Source organism: Neophocaena asiaeorientalis, unplaced genomic scaffold, assembly GCF_003031525.2.
Source record: "Neophocaena asiaeorientalis asiaeorientalis breed wild unplaced genomic scaffold, Neophocaena_asiaeorientalis_V1.1 scaffold88, whole genome shotgun sequence".
NCBI lineage: Eukaryota > Metazoa > Chordata > Mammalia > Artiodactyla > Phocoenidae > Neophocaena > Neophocaena asiaeorientalis.
The window spans coordinates 58,824-81,872 of NW_020175683.1; the positions used below are offsets into that span (position 1 = coordinate 58,824).

The 23,049-nt window shown below is 37.5% G+C and overlaps 1 protein-coding gene and 1 long non-coding RNA gene across 2 annotated transcripts in view; one reads left to right on the forward strand and one right to left on the reverse strand.

Annotated features, from left to right (window-relative positions):
- LOC112390919 (uncharacterized) overlaps window positions 1-12,269 on the reverse strand; it is a 29,299-nt gene extending 17,030 nt beyond the window's left edge. Inside the window, exons 1-2 of the long non-coding RNA XR_003001367.1 lie at window positions 12,148-12,269; window positions 7,567-7,639 (exon numbers count right to left, since the gene is read on the reverse strand). This is a non-coding gene — a long non-coding RNA (uncharacterized LOC112390919). The remainder of the gene's footprint in view (window positions 1-7,566; window positions 7,640-12,147) is intronic.
- A 207-nt stretch (window positions 12,270-12,476) lies between these two features.
- Window positions 12,477-23,049, forward strand: part of USP53 (ubiquitin specific peptidase 53) — a 60,327-nt gene continuing 49,754 nt past the window's right edge. Inside the window, exon 1 of the mRNA XM_024731994.1 lies at window positions 12,477-12,676. The gene's annotated coding sequence lies outside the window, so the exon portion shown is untranslated. The remainder of the gene's footprint in view (window positions 12,677-23,049) is intronic.

The window sequence follows — 23,049 nt, forward strand, 5'->3', positions numbered from 1 at the left end:
GATGGAGGTCAGAGGGAGTAGAACTGGGGCCCTCAGACAACTACGTTAAGATCCACAAGATGTAGCCGCCACACACAATGTATGTATTTATTCCTTTATTATTTATCTCGCCCACTCGAATGAATGTTCTCTGAGGGTAGAGACTTTGCTTTTTTATTAACTACTGTATCCTCTGTGCCTGGTATATAGCAAAGAACAATAAAAGTTCGTTAAATGTATCTTAATTATGGGGATAATACTAGTATCTATCTTAAAAATTATATATTATACATTATATTACCAAATACATTGTAAATGCTTGATACATGTTAGCTATTATTATTAATAAAATAAAAAATTATCACGCAGTAAGAAAGCAAAGGTATTTAGAATGAAGTTAGATTAGAGGTTACACTGGAACTGCTTTGGGATAAATATATTTGACCCTGATTTGGAGCTAATATATGTTGGCGCAATGAGTATATTAAATACATACATAATCAGAAACACTAATTTGGCCTGACTACTTTTTAGGATAAGCTTGTGCCAGCTCTATTCTCCAGACTCAAAACTGCAATTAAGGGAGACTTTTTAGGATCTTGCTAAAATAGTACTATTTCTTGTGAGCATTCACATATTTTGTAGGTCACTTGAGAATTTTTAAAAATCGATATAGTGGATATTTTCCTTGATCAGTATATGCTACCTTTTTAGAAAATACATTATACAATCAGAAAGGAGTTCCTATGGACAGATGGCTACATAATCCTTCATTTTTTTTAAACTAAAATGGCTTTTCATTTAAATACCTGTTTGGAATATTTCAAATCAGGAAGTATGTTGCCCCAGAATCCTAATGTTTTCGCACAGTCATCTCTAGAGTACAATGAATAAAAACAATCACCCCAAGTCCCCTTCTCTGGTGGGTTTCCATGTTGCTTAAAGAAATTAGGCATCTGGTAGTCATAAGCATGGAAAGGAGGTGATTCCTCTATGAGCTGATGCTAACATAATGGAAAATTCACTTAAATACAATCAACCTGAAACAACTTTTTCTTCTTTTCCAACTTATCTTGAAAAAGAAGGAATACTTCCTAAGCTTAATTTTAAACTCAGTTCCTAATATTTATTTTACCTTACTTCTACCTATGTGAAAAATTGGAGCTAATGAAGTTTCTGTAACACAACTGATTTGCCTCAGGTTCCAGGCCTCCTGTGCAAGGCTGTCTTCTGAGCCATACAGCACTCTAGGCTCAGTTGCTATTTTGGAACATAAAGTCAAACATAAACTTGGACCACATTTATTCAAAAAACATTCTTTACTTCTGATGCATAGAAAGAGATGTAGATATAGTTTATGGTTAATTACAATAAGTTTCCTCACAAACTCATCAAAATCTATTAAAAACACATTAAACTTATCATAATACTATAGACAATGTGCATGGCCCCCCTAAAATCAATATGGTGAAATCCTAACCTCCATGTGATAATATTAGGAGGTGGGGCCTTTAGGAGGTGATTAAGTGATAAGGGCGTAGTCCTCATGAATAGGATTAGTAAAAGAGACTCCACAAAGCTCCCTTGCCCCTTCCCCCATGTGAGTACACAGAGAGAACATAGCCAAATATGAATCAGGAAGCAGGCTCTCACCAGACACCAATCTGTCAGTGCCTTGCTCTTGGACTTCCCAGCTTATAGAAATATGGGAAATAAATTTCTGTTGTCTCTAAGCCACCCAGTCTATGGTATTCTGTTATAGTAGCCTGAACAGATTAAGACACATAGCAATGCAGAAAAATTATCATATTTTTAGATGCATATATGTATAATGTATTAATTATGGTTAATGATCATAATTATCATAATGTATTAGACTATGCATTACTATGTACTAGCCTATGTACAAATCCATACCCTGATGTTTACTTAAGTGTCCTCTTGTTAGCATACCAAAAGGATATTAATATTTAAGATATAATAGGAATAAGCAAAAAAGTTATATTTTACCAAATACAACCCACTAGTACTATGTTAATAGTGTAACGAAATACTCTCTTTGGTTTAAATAAACAACCATTTACTTAGAATCACAGCACTTTAGAATTAGACTCTATCTTGAAATACTCTAGATCAATTCCCTCATTTACAGAATAGAAACTTAGATCAGAAAAGTTAAGGAACTGGATCAGTCTCACGTTGCATGTCTAAAATTAGAACCCAAGAGTCCTGCTTCTGATCTAACATTCCTCCCACTAACTTATTATCTCTCCTATCTCAGTGGAGAACACAATCATCCAGATGATGGGCACAAACCACACACCTTCTGGTGACATAACATACTGTACATGATTTAATATTTATCTATATCTATATAAATATAGCCTTATATAATTTGTATACCTTATTTATTAGCCACAGAGAAATAAAACTCTGAATTGGGGTAATGTTAATAAAATGTGGAACCAGAAAGTAAAGGCTTTTTTTTTTACAATATCAAGAAGTTTTACTTTAATCAGTAAAAAATTTTAATGTGACAATATCAAACCAAAATGAATATTCTTTCCTAACTGGAAGGGGGTAAATTTCCATACTGTATTAAAAAAAAAAAAAGAGTAAACATTGTTCCTTCCACCAGAAACCTCTTGGTCCATGTCTTTCAACCTATAGTTGTGTTCAGTTAGGTGGTGTAAAAATTAACTTAGATGGTTATGATCAGCAGCTTTTCAAATGAAACAGAATAAAGGAAAAGAAAACATCAGAGCATATCATTCATAGAAATAGTATTATTTCAGGAATAATTTTGCTTTTATATATATATATAATATATATATATTTTATATATATATATTTATATATTTATATTATATTTAAATATATATATATTTATATATATATATGATTTTGCTTTATATATATGTTCATGCAAACTGGATCACAATGTAAAATATATTGCGTATTCTAGGTTGCAGTCTAAAATGTTTGAAAGTTACTGTTGTACCTACTACTAAATGCTGTTTAAAATTTAAATGTCAGCACTGTTAATAGCAAGTGGAATGGCTTTTCTCCATCACATCAAAACTATTATAACTAATTTGATAAAGAGTTATTCAGAATTAAAAGAATTTGAAACAGTAGCAGAACAAAACTTGGAGAAAACAATTTAATCAGAAAACCTTGATTTAAAAATGTACAAAATGGCATTAACACACATTCCAGGGATATTACTTGCCAAGAGTTGGTTTGTTTTTTCCTCCAGCACAATTTCAGTTTGAGGGCTTGTTTTACAGATAAGAGACTAAAAAACTCAAGAGCACTAACAGTTAAGAAATAAAGAAATTAAATACTCTAAAATTTCTGCCTTTACCTATACTTCTTTGAATTATTTCTATCACTGAATATTTTCCAACAATTTTATTACTGTATTAAAAAGTAAACCTTTTTTTCCTTTGACTGTGAAGTGAATTTCAACAAGGAAGTTCAACTTGAAAACAATGGTGCCCTGAATATTTTTGTCATCTTTACAAAGAAAATTGCTCTCCAGGGCAACTTCCTTTGGGTTCATGGCTTTAGCCAATACGCTATGAGCAAAAGATATGGTGTTATTTTACTATTGTATTTCTTGAAGAACTACCTCAAAAACAAGTCAGTCTAAGATACACAGTTGTGTGTGTGTGCACGCACACACAACGTCACAGAGTAAGTTTGGTAAAATTCCAAACGCCATAGTGTTGTTCATAAAGTCAGAGTACTACCACAGATATCACAATTGAGAAAAAGAACATCTTTTCCTGTGAAGTGCTCTTGACTTCTTCCTTATGTTCCCTTTCCCGTGTCTTTCAGAAGGGCACAAAGGTGTCAAGTATGTTTATCACCAGTATTTGAATATAGAAGAAATCTGATTGCACTTTAAGAAACAAAAGAGTACTATCTCCTATGAAACTTTTAGAATATTTCAGGGAAAATATTTCACACCAGGAAAATTCTGTGACTAGGAATTGAATTTTAGCCCTGCTTCTATCAGTGTCTAGCATGAGCCTAGGTAACTTTACCTCCTCGAGCTTAAGTGTTATCATCTGTACAGTGAGGGATTTTAGCAAACTAATCTCTCAGATCCTCTTTATCTCTAAGATTCTAAAGAATTGTATAAACGAAACGTTATAAAACTTGTTTTTGAAAAAAATTAAAGAGAAATTATACTAATGCACAAAAATCCTAGTGAATCCTAGGCTTTCAATCAAAACCTAGATGTTTTCGGCCTTTAATTCTGGATCTGTTAGTATGGCACATACTGCCTTCCTCATTCCTACTTACTCTACTGTATTTCCATGGCTGTAACCAGATGTCATACTTAACTGATAAGTTCCTTTACTTAGTCATTCAGTTTGCTTATTGAGTGCCTCCTATATGTCAGACACTGTACTAGGTACCCCACTTTCACTGTCTCTAACATAAGGATATTAATAATAAAAGTTAAATAATATAATTTGCATAAAACACTTAGTTCGTGGTGTATTTTGGAATTAAGTAACAACTGGGAAAAGGCCCCATTTCACATCTTCAGCGTTTAGAACCACGTGGCTCAATCCCTTCCTTTATGGATTAAGAGGTTAAAAGAGGTGAGCTGACCTCCCACAGGCTCAGCTCCTTGAGAGCAAAAGAGTTCCATAACTCTCCATCCATTCTTTCTATCATATTATGCTGCTTCTGAACGTAAGCAATTCCACTATCTGTTTCTTTCATTCTTTCTCTCAGATTACAAAAGGTTACTAGAAAAAAAAACATGCAAATAAATGCCCACAGGGGTGGCAATCCTACTAATCCTGTCAACAGCAACCCAGTTAGGGATTAGCTAGGACACCTTGCTATGTACAGATGAGGAAACTGCGTTTTAGAGTAGTTAATAACTGCTCACGGTCACACAAACAATAAATGGTAAAGTCAGGATTTGAACATAGGTCTTTCCAAGTCTAAAGGCCATGCTCTTTTATGATACCGTGTTGCCCTTAAACACGGTCTCTACTTGGCTTTCTAAACAATTTTAATGCTGCCATGAGGGTTAACGTGGGCTACAGCTGGAGCTGAATGTCAGGAATCCAGCCTTCATCAACATTTTCCTCAATGATTTAGCTGCAGACAAAGAAGATATAATTAATTCTGGCAATATAAAAACTGAGGAAGAATAGTGAATTTTAAGAAATATGGGCTAAAACCTAATAGGATGTTTTAAAGAAATGAACGAAACAGATGATGAAGATGCTTGTGTTCTGAGGCAATATAAGCATTTGTGTCCAAAAAAACTAATGGCATTAAAATTTGTGAAACTCAGCTTAATGCCAATTCATAAAAACAAAATAATGGAACAAAAAATTTAGTATTTTGAACATAAACTTATATTGGCTAACAAAGTGACATAGTTACAAAATAGGTTAAAACAATCTTACTTAAACTGTCCTGATAAAAACAGTGTCTGAACCAAAAAAGGAAATAATTTCCCCAAACCATAATCAAGCTAATTGCAAAAACCTGTTTTTATTTTTGGGCACCACATTTTTTCAGAAGTTGACAGCAAAAGTGAATCCTGAATTCAGTTTCATGGATTATGAAGACTGTTAACTGCATTCTCCAGGGACATGTTGATGAGTCCACTGTCAGTGAACATAGGTAAGAGCCTCCTTAGATGAAGGCCCACATAGAGGAAAAAGCATCTTAGATGATGACAGAAAAATGTCTTCCTGTTACTGATACCTTAAATATATTTTTCACTTTTTTTTTTTTTTTTTTTTTTTTTTTGGACTCCTTTTCACTTTTGATTTTAGATCAAAGTCAAATAAATTTAAACCATGGGCTCAGGCATATTTATGTTCTTTAGTTCTCATTCTTTACATTCTACTTGTATTTTAATTTCCCATAGCTCTGATTCTTTTTCTTATTTACATTTGACCATTGTTTTATGTTATATACTAGAATTCATTTTATTTTATTTTTTAGAATTTACTTTAAATCTTTGTAGGATAAGGTGAAGTGTAATGAATGAATGAATGAATGAGTGAATTAGTTTAATATTTACTAGGCCTTCAAAAAATTGTTGAGAGAACTGAGTACTTTTACCTTGAAAACACAAAAGATGTTTTCAAAGTTCAATAGCATCTTACAGAAAAGAGAATATAGATTTCTGTTGCTATAAAGGACAGAAAATAAGACCAGTGTGTAGAAATTAATAGAAGGTGAAGTTCAACTCACTGTGATGAAAATTTCTTAACAGTTAAAAAGGTCTTAAAAAGGAACAGGATGCCCCACAAAGCATCAGGTTTTCTATCACTGTCACTATATTTGACAACCACCAGCAGGAATGATCCTTTAGTGAGTGGGAGGCTGGACAGTTGGAATCTAAAGCCTCCTGTATCTTTGAGATTGTAATAAAATACATGGAATAAAATACATATTACGGCAAGAAAAACAATACATAGGTTCTTATAGCATCATGTTATCATTGATGAGAGCAGTATTGGTAATCATAATAACAACACCAATGGCCATAGTAACACAGTATAAGACTTTACAATTGCTTATATCTGGGGCATCATCAAAAGACATCATATATAAGCATTATTTCTCATCCCAATTTTACAGATAAGAAAATTAGGACGTTTCAAAGTGAAATAACAAACAAAGGTAATGAAATTGCCTAAGCTGACAATAAGTCAGCAAAAATTAAGGAGGTCATTGGCTAAACTACTAACTGTGGTTAACTAGCTAATGTTGACTCTAGTATATAAGAGGCTTAGAAAGGTTGAGATTTAAGTTTTGCCTAATGAAGAACTGGCTGAGATGCCACGGATATTGAATTTGATCTTTTGATGTTTAACAACATGTCATGCTGCAGAGCTTTGAGGAGTCCAGAGAACACTCAATTCCTGAATTACCTATTTTATAAGAGGATAGAGAAACTTCAGGGACTCTCTCTCTCCCCACTCTCCCCATCTCTGCCTTATTCTTTCAGACCAGATACTATAAATGACAAGGCACACTGCCACAAGGACCTCTGAGCTCACAGTTTTATAGCTTTGCAATCAGAGAAAAAAGGGATCTTTCCTGTAAGCTCTAATTTGAAAACTCCTGGGAAAGAATGCTGATTAGCATGAATCACCCATATACCAATCACCAGAGCCAGAAAATGGTGAAATGCCCCACAAGGAGTTGTGCCCATCCTGTGGTTTAGTGGTGTGGATTACTAAAAGCAGGAAAAGACAAAGCAATGTATGTCCACAATACATATTTTCTTAATTGAAATAACTGAAATGTATAATAACCAGGCACTTCTAAATACATCTTTGAAATGGCTTTTTTTAGATGTGCATATATTTAAAAATTAAGTCTTCTAAACTTAGACATTACTTGATCAAAAATATTATAATTTTACCTCATTTTTGGTTCTATTCTCCCTTATTTCTTTTTTTCCTTCCAGATTTTTATCATCTCACAGACATGAGTTAATTTGGCCATAATATGACTCTACTTCTGGTTCTGATTGTGAGAAGCTACTTAGGAAGGAAGGGTATTCATGGAACACATCTGAATACTGACCGCAGACCAGCAGCCTTCCAGAAGACACTCTTAGTGACGACAACTTCTTTCCAGGTGTCTTCACTCTTGGTAACTATATTTTAATTTGACAGAAAAAAAGAAAAAGAAGAAAAGAAAGCCTTATTGTTAAGTTTCCATTCAGTGACTTATTGTAGATACAGATTCAGGTGTTGAACAACTCTTTACTGATGCCTACTCTGTGCCACTGTATTAGACTTTACAGAAAGAATGATGATCAAGAGAGAGGTGTTTCATGGGATCTTCTTCCTAGATAGTGAGGAAGACAATAAACAAATAAGCAAATAAATAAGCTAAATAATCACATGTTGTGAAAAATGGTATGAGATGAATAAACAGAACACTGTGATAGAGGTAAGCAGGGAGTTCTAGGTCAAGGATGACTTTTCCAAGAAGATGAAGTTAAAACTAAAGTATAGAGGATGAAAAGGAGTCAGCCACTTGGAGACTCAGGGGAAGGTGCTATAGGTCAGCGTTTCTCAACCTTGGCACTATTGACATTTTGGACCATACAATTCTTTATTGTGGGGGACTGTCTTGTCCTTTGTGGGATGTTTAGCAGCATCACTGGCCTCAACCAACTGGATACCAGTAGTGGCACCCCTTCCCCACCCTAACTGTGACCACCAGAAATGTACTGGCCCTTGCCAAATGTCCCCTGGGAGAAAAAAATCATCCCCAGTTGAGAGCCACTGTTCTAAGCAAAGGGAATAAAGAATGTAAAATCCTTGAATAGCATAAGATGCTGTTAGGGAAGTAAGGATAGATCATTAGTCCATTCAGGGGTCTGCAGGCCTTGGCAAGAATTTGGATTTTATTTTATGTAAATAGTAAGCCATTGAACAATTTTAAGTTGGGGAGTAACACGTTGACATTTACAATAGGCTACTTTGGCTCCTGTGTGGGAAATAGATTTAAAACCATGAGGATAAATGAGATCTCAGGACCAGGCACTGTGGAACATTATTTATCTTCATTTAGAAGATAAAAGTAGACTGGAAAGTGTAAGAGAAAAACAGTATGAAAAGGAGCAACCAAAGAGGTTGGAGGAAAGCCATGAAAGAGGATGGTGTTACAAAAACTGGGAGGTGAGTCAAGGAGGAAGTGGTCGACTGTAACTAGATTTTTCTGGTTGGCCTCATCAAGTCACAGACTGAAGATTTCTCTGGAATTGCACTGGCTTAGCTCATCTTCTTTCCTAACTACAATTTCCTCTACAAATCTTCTGTATATAATTCCAAACTAAACAACCTGTTCAAGAACTTATAAAGGCTTCCTATTATAGCCCTGCATTGGCCTTGTTCATTCCTGTTTCTAAAACTTTGCTCTTGAAGTAGACATGTTTCCTCCTCAGTGCCTTCAAATATGCCTACCTATGAACCTTCCAAGCTGAAGCTCATATCTGATCTCCCACAGAAGCTTTCCCCAACAATTTTCGCCCACATAGATGTCTCTATTTTCTAAAAAATCAACAAAACTTCCAGTTTTTCACTCTATCCGCTGAACACATTAGTTAAGGCTCATTGCCTGGAAATACAACAATGAAAAAATATGGTCCCTGCTCTCTAGAAGCTTACTAAGAAAATAACACTTGTCAATATTTCCTTGATGCATTTAGGAAAAAAGGAGTCTGCCTCATATCCAATCCTGAGGGAGCCATTCAGCTATTTCTCTATACTGTATTTCACTTTACCTCACCCAGCTGATTCATGCTTTGCCATGCCTTTAGATGTTGATTACCTCCTGGAACTACTGGATCACAGCTCCTCAGGAAAGAATATTGCTACTCTTACCACTTATCAGTGACAGGGTGAATATATCCTCAAGATGGTACATCTCCCAAAGTCTGAGTTATAATCACTCCAGAATAATAGTTAAGAGGCGTTTAAGTATGGTGGTGCTGATGATGTAATCTTTGGGTAGGCCTCATTCAAACAGTGTAAGATGATCTTTGGCATTCCAACTCTACTCCCTTTCATGATCTCAAGCCAGTGCGAGGTGCAGACATTTTTATTAATTTGGTTCCACCCAATAAATAACTATTGAATCAAACATACACACATATCCCCCAAGGACAAACAGTAATTCTCAGAGGCAATACATTTAAAACCTATGTTGTGACATTTCTAACTACAAAGTTTTCTAGGAGCAACTCCTGCCCTAAAATGCAGTGCACTGTCAATTTTCTTCTTTTCTATGTTTGCTTCAGGCTGCCCTCTTGATGCTTAACTTGTGACCTATTATAAGTCTATCATTTAAAACTCAGTACTTAAATATGCCAAGAACTGGTAGAAAGTTTGAAATTACACGATTAAAAAAGTGTACAGTCAGGGTTTAGTCAAAAATTTTTTTAATTAATTCATTAATTTTTGGCTGCGTTGGGTCTTCATTGCTGTGCACGGGCTTTCTCTAGTTGTGGGGAGCGGGGGCTACTCTTTGTTGTGGCGCACAGGCTTCCCACTGTGGCGGCTTCTCTTGCTGCAGAGCACGGGCTCTAGGTGCGCAGGCTTCAGTAGCTGCAGCACGTGGGCTCAGTAGTTGTGGCTCGTGGGCTCTAGAGCACAGGCTCAGCAGTTGTGGCTCACGGGCTTAGTTGCTCTGCGGCATGTGGGATCTTCCCGGACCAGGGATCGAACCCGTGTCCCCTGCATTGGCAGGTGGATTTTTAACCACTGTGCCACCAGGGAAGCCTTTAGTCAAATTCTTGAGCAAGGTGAACTGAAGGGCATTCTTCTATAATCTCAAAATGAGGAAGGGAGATTGTATGAATCTTCATTTTCCACAGTCCAAATTATTTTTCAAGAGTGCTCTGTCAGTTACATTTGCAAAGAAATATAGTACAACATAATTGTTATAATATAAATAAGTCCAGAAATGGTGAAAGAAGGGCAAGTCTGCCTCAGGAAGTTATGAAAGGTTCCAGGGAAGAAATAAGTACTCAACTGAGACCTACAAGATCTTGAGAGAACCTAGTAGAATCAAAGAAGTGCAAGGAGTTCAGTACAGCTAGTGTGGAGTAAATGGGCAAGAATGGTAGATGAGATTAACAGTCTGGGGCTAGATCATGAAGAGGATGGGGGCCCCTGAAAAAATCTTGGTGAGGAATATCATGATTATATTTTCATGTTAGAAAAACTACTAATAGGCTGGAGGTTGGACTGGAGTGGGAAATAACTAGATGCTATTGCAATAGTCAAGGGAGATGAGTTAGGAGAGATGATTACTTGATGGATTAAGATAGTGAGAATGGAGATTAAAAAGAGAGGTGGATTTGAGAGATCCTTAAGGAGATGAGTCAACAGAATTTGATATTAGGATAGAGGAAATGTAATAGAGGGGTACCCATGGATTCTTGACTTGGGCAACTGGGTGCTATTATCTGAAATAGGGAATGAAAGCAGGCTAGGTTCCAGATGGTTGGGAAGAGATATGGCAGTAAGAATAGGGAATGGTAAAGATGCCCACGTCAATTTGGGACATAGTTAAGTACCTACATGAAATCCAAACGAAGATGCTGTTGCTTAAAAGTGTCTAACCTGAAGATATACATTTGGGAGTCCATGGTGCCCAGGATACTTAGTAGGTAAGTCCATCAGGGGGAAGAGATTGCTCAAGGAGACGAGGACTAACAACAAAAGAAAATGGATAGTTTGGAAACACAGAGGGCACACATAAGAAGAAAAATATTTAAAGTGCATCAAAGAGGTAGTTGCAGAAGCAGGAGAAAGTGGCACTAAGGAAACCAAGGGTAGAATTAATGGTGCTATTTTTTAAATGTAGAGTATTTTTTCCCTCATGCTCCAAACGTTTTAAATTTCCTGAAGGCAAGAACCATGTCTGAAATTTCATTTTATTTTCTTGAGTGCTCAATTCAGTGAAGGGAACATTAAATGTTCAGTAAATTCTCATTGATTCAGTCCCAGGTACTCTTCGCTTATACCGACCTAAAACGTTTCTTCGTTCTGTTTCTTCAAATAAACGTTTAGAGTTACCTACGAGTTTAGTTAAATCAGTTTTTATAATCTCTATGTTGTATCTGCAACAGCTTTGACATGAGTTCCAAAACCTTACTACTTATTGAGAGGGATCTGTAGACAGTGGGTTTTTCATTTACTACTGTTCCTAAGAAACAAGTTATTCTAAAACAAAGTTTAGCCCATTCCCCAAGCATTAGCTTGCAACTTAAAACCTGTTGAAAGCACAGTAAGGAGGCAGACACATTTTTCTCACCACAATTAACCATTAACCGGGTCAACGTGTTTATTAAGTCTTTCAATTTATTAATAGTCACGAAACAACCAGCTGGGGGATATACACTCATACCAATGGAAGTCATTTAACTGCAAACAGATGCTAAAGAGAACTGAGTATTCGCAAGGGTTTCGAGGCCTGGCAGTACAGGTTTTCTCTGAGGTAACAACTCCTAACTTAAAGCCCAGTCCTTGGTGGATCCGCGTCCCTGAGCTTAGAAAATACTGAATAAACAAACGACCAAGAGTATCGGAATAATCACCTCCACCTGAGGAGCTATCCCTTCCTCCCCTCTACACCACACAGACCAACCTGCAGCCACCTTTCTCCAACAGCTAAGCCACAGCGCTCCGCTCCCGCCTTAGGAAAAATGGTCAAACTCCTGCTCTCGCGGGATCTTGCGCCTCCGAGTAAGTCAACTGGATCGCGCGCCCCAACGAACCCCCGCGGGAACACAGTTCGGCAGGTCCCGAAAGCCGGGAAATCGCGTGCGGGGGCGGGGCCAGCTCGTTGAGCATGAAGGCGGGGCCCGCTCCGAGGAGGCGGGGCGGGGGCGAGGCGGGGATTGGGGCGGGGCTCCCAGGACCTGTTGATCGCAGGTGTCACTGCCCTGACTGGCAGTGTTGAGGCGTGTGCGCATGCTCCGTGCGCAGGATCGCGCTTTGGGCGGCGGAGAGCAGTCTCCTCTGCTCTAGTTCTCGGTGAGCCCCGGTTACGGTGGCAGCTGTTGGTGTGTCAGCCTGTTGTCAGCTTGAGGCGGAGCTGGGCCAGCGGGAGGTAGAAGGCCCGTCTTTCTCTACCTGAGCCGCACGCTCCCCTCACTAAAAGGGCAGAGCTCAAGGTAAGTCCCCAAAACTAGTCCCTGGATGGAGGTCCGACGACCTGCTACCCCCATGGGCCTGACTCGGAGACCCTCATTCCAGTCCCAGGCCTCGTCTCTCCCCTCGCAGTCCCGCGACCTCCTCCCCCACCCCACCCTCCTCGGGGCAGACTCAGGGGTCTTTGCCCGGGTTCTAGCGCCCGAGGTCACGCAGCTTCCCCGCCTCCTTCCCGCCGCGTCCGGGATCTGGCGGAGATGCCTTTGGCCAGGCTGGAGGCGCGCGCGAAGGGAGGAGGTGCTGTACTTACTGGGTCGTGGTTGTTAGTTGCTGCTGTGTTTGAGGGCTGGCCAGGGGCAGAACCTGGGATCCTGCTGGGTCGTTTACTGCATTGCGATTATGAATATTACGCTTACCTGGCGCCTGCCCCTCACTTTTCAAGCCACTGCTTCTCCCGAGCAGCAGCTTTTGAAAGGGGTCCTGGTAGTTATGTTGCCCTCTTTGGAGAAGAGATGATTCGTGAGAATCTTTGGGCTGGTGGTTTCTGGGTGGTGGTGGTAATTTAGAAAGTTAATGTTTAGTTTCTAAATGGCGACTTATGGGACGTTTACCAAACTACTTTTAAACATCGTTGGAGAACAGGAAGTACTTGCACAGGTGTAATACCCTCCGTTTCTAAAGCCTGCAATCTGAGCGTGCTCTGAGGTTTTGTTATCCTGCTACAAGGTTTTCTTTATCAATGCGAAGCCTGATTAATGCTTGCAAAATGTACTGCAAGGCTTTATTTGTTAGATAGCAGAGTTGCCAAATGTTTTCTCATCTGGAAAAAAATATGTATTTTTTTGCAAGGAGTTTTCAAGGCTATTTCTGAGGGATGTTTAAATTTAGCAGGGTCTTTGTGATTAGGGTCTGATTCACTTTTCTGTTCTTTAAAGGAAAGCATTGCTAATTCTCAATATTTAAAAGGAGGAGAAATTGCTAACAAAATTCTGATTGAAATGAACTTTTGGCTAAGTTAACACTTCTTGTTAGTTTAATTTTCTATGTCTTTTCAGTTCCATGATGATGGTCTAGGCATAAATCCTTAATCTTGTAAAGAGAAACTAAAACAAATGAAACTTATTTTGCAAAATCAGAATATATGATTTATCTACCATTGTCATAATTCCAAATAGACAAACTCACTGTAGGTAGGAGTTAATTATGTTCTGAAAAAAACAAGGTTTTTGTTTTTATTTTACATTTTAGACTTTTTTAAAATGAGCTCTTTGGACAATTTGTTTAGGTTCATGATTACTGGTGATAAATCATGATGGTGATTTATTCAACTCAACTCACTGGTAGTGTATTTTTTACTACAGTGTGAAAAATAAGCAACCAAGAACAGATCTTTCCTTTTCCCTAGTAACTAAAAAAATCCTTTTATAAATGTATGTAGATTGCATATAGTTCATGGAACTTGGCACCAATAGTCATTCATTAATATTATTTTCTTTAGAAGATACAAAAAAGTAGTTTTTACAAGGAAAGCAATTTTAATGGTGGAAGGGCACCATTTTTCTCCTAGTTTTCTTTTTCTTAAAAAAAAGAAATCACAAAACTTATGGTTTTAGTATGTACTGTGGGTCAAGATCTTTTCTATTATTTAGTGTCATGTTTATTTTAAACTGTATAGTATCAAATACAATTTTGGGATCATGGTTTAGGAGTTTGTTTTAGCAAGACAAAGAGTTTAAAGATGAAAATTCTGTTTTAAGGTAGTGTACACATTCAAAAGTCAAAATCACAGTTATTTTCCCTGCTGGTACTGTTTGGAACTCACCTATCATGCTAGAAAAGACATTTTTTACCCTACAATTTTCCAAAAATATGTTTGAAATCTATAAAGTGGTAGATTGAGCTATCCTACAAGGATGTTTAGTTACTAAAATACTTAGCAGATCTTGGTATTTGACAGCTTTAACTATAAGGTTTTTCTTAATTATAAGCCCTAAGGCACGCTACAGTAAGGTAATTTAGATATTTCACATGGAAGTATTTTGAACACAGGGTGTGCTAGATGTGTTTGGGCTCAAAAGATTGTCAGTATAGCCTACTGTTGCTCATGAGCTCTTGGATTAAAGGAGTAAGTGTGCTAATTTATGTCATATTTGGAGAGATAGCTACAAATTAGTGATGATACATATGTAGCATTAGTGTATTATTAATTTTGTACAGATGTAACGATTTTAGAAAATTTTGCATTACAGTATATGCACACAATAGTAACAAGGAACGTTCTACCACAGATAAAATTTTCAGAGGTTATTTAAACTTTAAATAACTATTTAATATCCTAATCTTGGCTAGTTATTTTCTTTAAATAATAGGAATACTACATATATAGAATATTTAGGCAAAAGTATTTGTTCTTTGCTTTTCCAAGTTAATCCATATCCTCTATCAGCAGTTCTTTTGTAAACTAAGGGTACATGATTAGAACTGTGGTCTGTGGTTAGGACTGAATTTTAATGTAATTGGTTTTCTTTGGAATCATATACATTCTTTTTTTTTTCTTCCTTTTTAATTTTAGTCCCATGAATTTTATTTTGTGCTTTACAAACATTATTCTGAGGCGTCCATAGGCTTCATTAGGCCATCAAAGGTGTCCATGACATACCCCAGAGTGCCACAAAACATTGCATATGGTTGAAGAAATTTTGTTTTAGATGAGTCACTTCAGAAAAGTTGCTTCATATATTTGAAATTCATCAGAAAATAAAATGTTATACAACATAAATCATATTTCAATATCTTAGCTGTTTAATGAATAAAGTCAGTTATCTGAGCTGTTGTGGTATTTTTGAATTAACTTGGAAATAATTACATTAGTCTTTTAGTCTTCTATTTTTTACAAATATTGACATGCAAAAAGCAGTTTGAAGAAATACTTTTCCTTTGGAATTTGGAAGGTTTTTTTTTTTTTACTTTTTGTGATTTTTTTCCAAGCTAGCAAATTTATTCAGTAAATATTTATTGACCTATTGTTGTATGCTAGGCACTAGAGATTGGAAAATTAATAAGACAATGTTGAAGTAGTCAGAAATAAGAGTTCTACCTTTCCTAAGCCTTGTCTTTGGCTATTCCCAGCCCTCCCCCAACTGCATTGAGTTTACAAAGGTAAAACAGTCTTTTTCTTACACCCTTGCTTTTGCAACGTGCTGCTTCCCTTCTCTTCCAGCTTCCCAGTCATCTATGCCACACCTGTGAATTATCTTCATTTTTGGTTACCACTGTATTTTTTACATCTCATTGTTAAAGATTTATAGAGGGAAGAGGGAAAAACTAAGGGAATGAAGATGATATGTGTATTGCATCTTAAGTGTAAGGAGAATACTGGATGGACAGCACAAGGGTTGGTAATGCAGGTGCGGGGAGCATTCTTACGACTCAGAGACATGATGTGAGCAATGTCAAGGGGCATTTTGGGTGCTCTAGTTATTGTTTATGGCTGGATGGATTGTCGTGTTATTTATGAATTAAAATCGTCATTAAGGAAGTTTTGAATTATTTTTCTGAAAAGTTGTACGTAGGTTGTATTTTTCTAAATTAAATCTTCTCTGTTGCTTACGTTGTTATTTCAGAGTTGCTTTCCCTTTATTTCTGATGCATTGCCTTCTAATATTGTAACTTATTTCTCTTTCTCTAGCCCAAACAGCTTGTAAATGAATGTTTAAAATAATACTGTGGTGAATCCACTTGTAAAATGAAGCATTCCCAAACATTTTTTTGTAAATTAGAATTTTTCATATTTTAAGTTTTCTTAAAGTAGGATAGTTCTATAAATGAATGTGCTTTTTTCTACTTAAGAATGACTTATTAATAGATTTTAAAATTTAGAAATTAATACTTTATTGTACAGTTTATCTGATGCCACTAATCTGGATTAAGGCTTTAGTCAAGATTGATATGTCAGTTTAAGGAAATGGAGAAATAATAAAATGGGGTATAAAATATCATAATACAGCTTTTACTTTTTCTTCAAATGTGTATTTATATTGTTAAAAAATCATTTTATATCAAAGATTGTGGTTTTGATGTCATTATAATTAGCTTGCCTTTACCGAGTACCTGCTATGTTTTGGGCATTTATTAGGTATTTTATACATGGTTGATGATTCTTATAATAATTCTATGAACCTTTTTATATAGGTTATGATTACAGATGATGGAACTCATCTGCTTTTAATGATTGAGTAGTTGAGTAATGAGCTTTGTTGGCGGAAGCTTTTCAGAGGTAGAATAATTGAGACTCATGAGGTTAGTATCAAAACATGGATTCCATCCTTGTCAGGAACCCATCAGGGCATTGTTTGTTTACCAGGTACTTTGTGCTTTGGCTTCTTCTAAACTTCTCAGCCTGCATAATAAACTTCTGCCCCTCTAATGATGGCCCTCCCTGTTTTTAGGTGAGCAGGCTGTTTGAACCCTGGAAGATTTTTCCTCCCATAGGTACTGCTGTATAGGCCTGAGATAATCTTACCTCCTTGTCAGTATAGTACTGACACTAACCTAGCTGCGAGGTGATAGGAAACTGTCCTGTACCCTTAGTGCGTAGGTCATCTTTATTGATTTCAGAGGGTTTATTGATTGAGGTTTCACTTTATTTCCTGAGCTTCATTCAATAAGTATTTAATAACTACCTACCATGTACTATGCATTGTTCTAGATGCTTGGAATTCACTTTATATTCTAAGAGGATTGGGAGGAGAAACAATAATAAACAATAATAAAAACAATGAATCGTATACTATATTAGTTGGCAAAGAATGCCAAGGAGAAAAAATATAGAGCAGGGAAAGGGGAATTGGGAATGTGGAGTGGGTTGCAATTTTAAATAAGTATAGGCCTCATAAAGAAGGTGATTTTTGAGCACAGCAATCATGCAGTGAGCCAAGGAGAAGCCCTGTGGGTATCAAGGGCAAGTGTATTCCAGGCAGAGGAATAGATAGTGTAAGGGCTTTAGAGCGGGAGTTTTCATGGTGGCCCATGAAGCTGAAAAGGAGAATGTAAAGGGAAAGTAGTTAGAGATGAAGTTAGAGGTGAGAAGATGGACAGGTGTGACGTAATAAGAAATATATATTTGGTATCTGGCTGTTTCCTGGCACACAACTCCTAAAACTCTTGGAATCTACAAAGTGATAAATGTTTTCTGTGTGCTAATGAGATGACTGGTGGCTGGAGGTTAGCCTCAAAGTGGGAACTTACTGCCTGGACACCAACCATGTGATTAGAGGATTGGAACTTTCAGCCCCCCCTTTAATCAAGCATGCCTACATAATGAAGCGTCCATAAAAAGTCCTAACTGAAGGGGTTCAGGGAGCTTTTGAGTTGGGGAACTTGTGGAGGTGCTGGGAGGGTGGCGTTTGTTGAGAGGGCATGGAAGCTCCCCTTCCCACATACTTTGCCCTATGCGGGTCTTCCATCTGGCTGTTCCTGAGTTGTATCCTTTTATAATAAACTTGAAATCTACTCAAGTAAGCTATTTTCCAGAGCTGTGCTAGCAAGTGAATTGAATCCATGGAAGAGGTCAGTGGGAACCCCTAACTTATTGGTTATTGATCAGAAGTACAGATGACAACTTGGAACTTGTGGTTGGTGTCTGAAGTCGGGGCGGGGGGTCAGTCTAGTGGGACTGAGCCCTTGCCTTGTGGAATCCGACCCTAACTCTGGTAATGTCAAATGGAGTTAAATTGTGATTTCTGCTGAGAATTAGAGAATTGCTTGTTGTGTAAAAACCCACACATCTGGGCTCAGAAGTGGTGTGAGAGTATAGAATAAAGTGTTTTTTACTTTTAGCAGGTTTTTTACTTTGCAGGCCATTATAGAGACTTTTTGGTTTTTAATCTGAATTAATAAGGACCCATTACAAGGTTTTGAGCAGAGGGATGACATTATGATTTAATTTTAGAAGGATTTCTTGGTCTAATCTTGGGGATAGACTGTAATGGGTAAGGGCAGAAGCTAGGAGATAGTTAGGAGTCTGTTCTGGCAGTCCTGGGAAGAGCTGATGATGGCTAAGACCAGAATAGTAGAAGTGGAGGTGGTGAGAATTGGTCACATTCTGACTGAGATATGCAAGAAAGAGGAGTCAAAGATGATACCAAGATATTTCTTCTGAGCAACTGGAATGATGAAGTTACTATCAGCTAAGATGGGGAAGAAGATATAGGTAAAGCCAGAGTTCAGTTTGGGGCTTTGTCAAGGCAAAGGAATGTTAGGTTATGCCTGCTTTGGCATGCTTTTCTTCTGAACATGATGTCTTAAAGCAGATTGCCATAAGCCATTGCCTTTAATGTTCATACTCTGTGTCCTGGATACACATGCACTCTTGTTTTTCTCTAGTTACCAGTGAAAACTTGTGATTAGTAAAAGCCAGAAGAAATAAAGCACAGTTCTTTATTGTACACAAAGAAACTGAGCAAAGAAAATACAAAACATTGAAAATTACTTAAAATTTGCTGTTTTTGGTGGTGGTGGCATAGATTGTCCTTATTACTTTAGTTTTATTTTCTGTGTTTGTTTGATAAATTTTCTAGTATAGTCTTCTCCAGTTCCTCTATTTGTAGAGTGACAGTGGTTTTCTATCAAAGGACATCTATTCTTCGGTTGTCTTTCTTACTGTAACCCTTTAACTTTATAAAAATGAGATACCTCTATAACGAATGAGATTTTTTTTATTGCTTTAACTTGCTATATATTTATATATAGGTATATGTATCTGTATACCTATAGATAGCTTGCAATCTAGTTATCTAAAATAAAGCCTTAAATACTTTTACTAATAAGATGAACAGTTGTAATATATCAGTGAAAAGTCTTAAGTGTGTCCTTGAGTAGCTGTATTGCTTATTTGTGAAAAGATATTAAAATGAAATTTCACTTTACAGTTTGATGGCTGGGCCAGGGTACTATTAAGAATAATTTCAATTGCTTTATTAACAGTGATTCTGTACTACTATACTACTACTATTCTATCCTACTATACCTAGACTGTAGGTATTTCTAATTTCCTTTATGCAGTATTTATATGTATTTTAGATATCTATATAAAAAACAAATACTATTTTATAATCAAAACCCAATATACTGAAAAGAACAAATAAAGGAGTCTCATGGCTTTATCAGCTATTGTGTTAGTCTCCTAGGGTTCCTGTCACAAATTACCACAAACGAGATGGCTTAAAACAATAGAAATTTATTCTCTCACAGTTCTGGAGGCTGGAAGTGCAAAATCAAGGTGTTGGCAGGATTGGTTCCTTCTCAGGGCTCTGCATAGAATCCTTCCTTGCCGCTTTCTAGCTTCCAGTGGTGGCTCTCAATTCTTAGTTTTCCTTGACTTGTAGCTGTATCATTCTAACCTCTGCCTGTCATCTTCACATGGTATTCTCTGTGTGTGTGTGTCTCTTCTTCTAATGACTTCTGCAAGTCTATTGGATTAGGCCTCATCCTGATGACCTCTTCGTAATCTAATTACATCTGCAAAAACCGTGTTTCCAAATGAGGTCATGTCCAGAGGTTCTAGAGGTTAGGTCTTCAAAATATCTTTTTTTTTTTCTTGGTGTGTGTGTGTGGGAACACACAATTTAACCATAAAATGAGTTCAATTTAAGCTATTATTACCATTTACCTAGACTGTTCTAGTAGCCTAATCAAATCACTGTTTGTTAGAATTTGAATAAATTCTATGTAGCCTAGTCCTCTCCGTTTTAAAAATAGGGAAGGAAATTTACCTCAACTAAAGACTTTAGTGTGCTGTAGATTTCCTAATTATTTAAGATACTGGGCTTAAAATTTGGGGGAAGAAAATGGAGTTAGTATCTAGGGTAACGAAGGAAAGAAGCCCTGGAGTCTTGCTTTTTGGGGTTAACTTATTACTGGTAAAATACTGATTCATAAAAAAGCAGCAGTGATTTTCTTTCTCTCTTTTTTCTTTTTATTTCCCTTTCAAACTCCTGGCACATTTTCAAGTTCAAATTCAAAATTTTAAATCATAAGTTTGAAATACTTGCGTAAGATAAAATTGTCAATCCTTCTCAAACTTTTCCAATTAATTGAAGAGGAGGGAATACTTCCAAACTCATTTACAAGGCCAGCTTTACACTGATTCCAAAGGTAAATAAGGACACTATAAGAGAAGAAAACAATAGACCACTATTGCTGATGAATATAGATACAAAAATTCTCAATAAAATATTAGCAAACCAAATTCAGTAGCACATTAAAAGGATCCATCACCATGATCAAGTGGGATTGATCCCTGAGATGCAGGGGTGGCTCAACATTTGCACAATCAGTAAGTGTGATATACCACATTAATAGAAGGAAAGTTAAAAATCATATGAGTATCTCAATAGATGCAGAAACAGCATTTAGCGAAGTTCAACTTACTTTCAATATAAAAGTTCTCAACAAAGTGGGCGTAGAGGGAACATACTTCAACATAATAAAGGCCATATTTTTAAGCCCACAGCTAACATCGGACTCAACTCCAAAGCTTTTCCTCTAAGATCAGGAAGATGAGGGTGCCCACTTTCACCACTCCTATTCCACATAATACTGGAAGTTATAGACAGGGCAGTTAGGTGAGAAAAAAAAATAAAAGACATCTGCATCAGAGAGAAAAAAGTAAAGTTTCTCTGTTTACAGATGACACGATATTGTATATAGGAAATTCTAAAAACCACCAAAAAACTTTTAGGACTAAAAAATAAATTCAGTAAAGTTGCAGGATACAAAATCAACATACAGAAATTTGTTACATTTCTATGCACTAACAATGAGTTGTCTGAAAAAGAAAGAACTAAAACAGTCCCATTTATAATAGCATTAAAAACAATAAAATACTTAAGAATAAATTTCACCAAGGAAGTAAAAGATCTGTACACTAAAAACTATAAGATGTTGATGAAAGAAATCGAAGCCAAACAAAGAAATGGAGATACCCCATGTTCGTGGATTGGCAGAATTAATATTGTTAAAATGTCTATACTACCAAAAGCCATCTATAAATACAGCACATTTCCTATAAAATTCCCATGGTATTTTTCACAGAAAGAGAAAAACCACTTCTAAAATTTGTAGGGAAACACAAAAGACCCAAAGCTATCCTAAGAGAGAAAAACAAAACTGGAGGCATCACACTTCCTGATTTCAAACTGTACTACAAAGCTATAGTAATCAAAACAGTATGATACTGGGGGAGTGGCCAAGGGTTGCAGAGTAAGAAGACCCTGAGCTCACCTCTTCCCATGAATACACCAAAGTTACAAATATTTACAGAGAAACGATTGGTGAGTAAAACCAGAAGGCTAGCAGAAAATACCTTCTACAACTAAAGATATACACGAGACAGGTAAGAGGGCGGAGATGCAGTATAGTAAAGACCCATAACCCCAGGTTAGACACCCACAAATGGGAGGATAGCTACAACTGCAGAGGTTCTCCCCAAGGAGTGAGTGGTCCATACCCCACATCGAGCTCCGCAGCCTGGGGGTCCTGCACTGGGAAGATGAGACCCCAGAACATTTGACTTTGAAGGCCAGTGGTGCTTACTTTCTAGAGAGCCAGAGGGCTGTGGGAAATAGAGCCTCCATTCCTAAAGGGTACATACAAAATCTTACATGTTCTAGGACCCACGGTAAGCAGTAATTTAAAAAGGACCCTGGGTCAGTCTGAGTTGCTGATCTTGGAGGTGTTCCTGGAGAGACAGAAGGCAGCTGGGGCTCGTCCTGGCCATAGACAGTGGTGGCACCATTTTTGGGAGCTCATTCTACCACATGGACATTGGTGCTGGCAAGCATCATTTTGGACTCTTTTCTCTAGCTTATTAGTGCTGGCACCCGGCCAGGCCCACTGGCCTGTCAGCACAAATACTAGGATGCCTCAGGCCAAGAAACTAGCTGGCCTGAGGCTCAGCCCTACCCACCAGCAGGATTGCTGCTCTAAGATCTTATGAGCCCACAGCCACTGTAAGACCCAGCTCCACATACTGGTGTGCTGGCACTAGCCCCAGGACCCCACAGCCAGGGATCTTAGAACTCCACCCAAGAGTGGGCCAGCACTAACCCTGGGATCCCCTGGGCCTCAGTCCCACCCACCAGCAGGCCAAAACACCAGCTCCAGGAACCTGTAGCCAGGCCCCAGGACCTGGCTCCGCTCACCAGTGGGGCAGCACTAGCTCCAGGATCCGCCCTTACCTACTAGTCACTGGGCAGGCACCAGGCCTGGGAACCCCTGGGCCCTGTCGCCACCCATCTGTGGGCAGACACCAGCCCCAGGACCAACACAGCCCCTCAGCCAGCCACCTTGTGATCTGGCCCCACCCACTGGTAGGCTAACATTAGCTTTGGGATAC